The sequence below is a fragment of the Cryptomeria japonica genome, chromosome 4, assembly GCF_030272615.1.
Source record: "Cryptomeria japonica chromosome 4, Sugi_1.0, whole genome shotgun sequence".
Taxonomy (NCBI): Eukaryota; Viridiplantae; Streptophyta; class Pinopsida; order Cupressales; family Cupressaceae; genus Cryptomeria; species Cryptomeria japonica.
Window position 1 is genome coordinate 400,269,183 of NC_081408.1, and position 3,518 is coordinate 400,272,700.

The window sequence follows — 3,518 nt, forward strand, 5'->3', positions numbered from 1 at the left end:
TTGCAAGGAAAGATACAAGCTATTCATAGGTATGTGTCACGACTTGTGGATCAGACCTTCCCTTTCACTCAATTGATCAAGAAAAACACCATCTTTCAATGGAATGAGGATAGTCACCAAGCCTTTGAGGATTTAAAGTCTTATTTGTCCAACCCTCCTGTCTTGCAACCTGCTAATCCCACTAAACCATTTCTTCTATACACGGTTGCTTCTTCTCATGCTCCTGCAGCCTTATTAGCACAACATTATAGTGATAGTAGAGAATGCTCAGTTTATTACATAAGCCGCACTTTACTCGATTACGAAGTCCAGTATACTGCGATAGAAAGACAATGTCTTGCTCTTGTTTTTGCGACACGGAATTTAAGGCATTACCTTTTAAATGTCGAGGTTCATGTTATCATTAAATTTGATCCTTTGAAGCATCTTTTCTTGAAGACGGACCTTTCAAGATGTTTAACACAGTGGGTTATGATGTTGACTAAATTTGACCTTAAATTTGTCTCTCAAAAAGAAACTAAAGGACAAGCATTGACTGACCACTTAGATGATTCTCCTTCACCTCTCACATTACCTAATCAAGAATCCTTTCCTGATGAGTTTGTTCTTCCTATTGAGACTAATAAAACTTGGGAGTTGTATTTTGATGGCTCTAGGTGTTGAACAGGCTCAAGGAAAGGTGTTGTTCTATTTCCCCCTAGTAAAAAACTTATTCCCTTATCTTACCATCTTAACTTCTTATGTACCAATAACATTACTGAGTATGAAGCCCTTATAGTTGGTCTTAGAGAAAATTTAGCCTTGAATGTTAAGCATATACATATCTATGGTGACTCCCAATTGATCATTAGAAAAGTTACAGGAGTTTATCAGGCTAAACAAGACCAATTATCATAATATCGAGATTTGGCCTTATCCTTGTTAGAAAATTTTGATTCCTATACCATGGAGCCTATCCCTCGAAAGGATAATCAACATGTCGATGCAATGGCATGTGTTTCTTCCCTTGTATCCTTAGAGGACCCCGTGGTAGACCTTAAATTTGATATTCATAACCTTTCTTCTCCAACTATTGATGATAATCCTAGTGATGTAGCTTATTGCTATACCATAGATGTTGACGAATGGTACTCACGTATCTCAAGATATTTGACTGATGGTACATTTCCAAATTCCACAAGTAAGAATTCTAGAGCTAGGATTAGTAAGTTAGCCGCAAGATACATTATCCTTTCTAACATCATTTATTAGAGAGGTTATAATGGTCTACTTCTTCGCTATCTCAACACAACAAAGATCCTAATTTCTCTTAAGGAGGCACATTCAAGTGCTTGCAAGGGGCATTTTGGGGGAAAAACCTTAGTTCAAAGGTTGCTTTGAATGGGATATTATTGGCAAACCATGGAGAATGATTCCTTTGTGTTTGTTAACAAGTGTCACTAATGTCAGCAACACAACAATTTGATTCATTCTCCTGCACAAGAACTTAAGTCACAAGTGGCCGCTTGGCCCTTTTCAATGTGGGGTTTGGATCTTATTGGAAAAATTTCTCCTCCTTCATCCCAAGGGCATACTTTCATTATAACAGCTACAAATTATTTTAGGAAGTGGGTAGAAACAATTCCTCTTCGATCCACTACTGTTGAAGTAATTTGTCAATTCATCTTAGATAACATCATTGCTTGATTTGGAATTCCTTCCACTTTGGTCTCTAACAATGGGACTTAATTCAAGAACAAAGTTGTGAATAAATTTCTCGAGAAATACCATATTTCACATCGCTTTTCCACACCCTATTATCCTCAATCTAATGGCCAAGTTGAGTCTTCTAACAAAATCCTTGAACAAGTTATTCATAAGAATATAAACAAACATGGAAAGGATTGGCCCACCCATTTGACCTATGCTCTTTGGGCCTATCGAACAAGTGTGTGCATAGCTACGGGTACTACCCCCTACAATCTTGTTTATGGTGTTGATGCTATTATACCTTTAGAGTTAGAGATTCCCTCACTGAGAATTTCTCTTAAGGGTATAGTCGATGATGATTTTTATCGAGAACAACACCTTCAACAACTTGAAATACTTGATGAACGGTGCATAAACGCTCTTGAGCATATCCAAGTATATCAGAAGTTACTATGATAAGGTTATTCAGTCACTAATACATTTGGACTAGATTTTCAACTGAGGTTTCTGATGGAGAAGGTATATTGTGGCCAAATTTGATTTTTTTTGAAAAAATGCCCCCATTCATCGTAATTCTGATGGAAATTACCCATTTGGTTTCGAAGAAGAAGGCATTAGCAATGAGAATTTTCTTTTTTTCAAAAAAGTGCTCGAGTTCGTCATAATTCCGATGGCAGTGGCCATTAAAAAATAAAAAAAGAGGCGGGGAATTCATTTGTGAATTGCAATCCCGCGTAGGCGTCCATGGCGACTTCAACCCCCAAGAACATCAAACCCGCGTCGAAGGCAATCCCACGTAGGAGGTAGATTCAAATTGCCCTAGTTTTTAATTTCATTTTGCAAAAAATATACATGTGGTGGTTAATTGTCCTAGTTTAATCTCATAAAACCATAGAACTGTGATTGAGGAGTGAGCGTTCAATTTTGTATCAGCAATCCCTTCCTCCCATATACGCGTGTGTTGATTGTTCACATGAGATCACATCTCTTTGCAGCATCGTATCAAACAATTCACGAGCCTTGTCCATGTTTCTACATTTTGCATTCATGTCAAGCAGGGCATTTGCAAGTACAACACCTAACAAAATTCCTCTATCCATTATGCTTTGATGGATGTCCATACCTTGTTCCAAAGCTCCCATTTTTGCACAGGTAGGGAGGATGCTAGCAAAGGTTGTGGAATTTGGCTTTATGCCTTCCAATTTCATTTGCTTGAAAGTGTCTAAAGCCTTTTTGACAAATCCATTTTGTGCATATCCAGCAATCGTTGCAGTCCACGAGACGACATTTCTTTCAGGCATTCTATCAAATAGTTCACATGCCTTGTCTATGCTTCCACATTTTGCATACATGTCTACCAAGGTAGTTACAACTACAACATCTGACAAAATTTCTCTATCCTTTATGCTTCGATGAATGTCCATACCCTGTTCCAAATCTCCCATTTTGGCACAGGCAGGACGGATAGTAGCAATGGTCGTGGAATTTGGCTTTACACTTGCCGATTGCATTTGCTTGAAAGTTTCTAAATCCTTCTCAACAAATCCATTTTGTGCAGTTGCAACTACATCTGACAAAATTCCTCTATCTTTTATGCTTTGATGGATGTCCATACCCTGTTCCAAAGCTCCCATTTTGGCACAAGCTGGGAGTAGGTTGGTAAACATAACTAAAGAAATGCAATGATCAGCTCCAAAGACATCAAACCACTGCTAACAAAACCGAGAGTCTAAAATATGATAGGGAATAGTGTGAGCTGTCCTGAAATAAAATATTTTACTTTCAATTTCAACTAAAACATAATTACTCAGCCATTTAATGTTATTAAT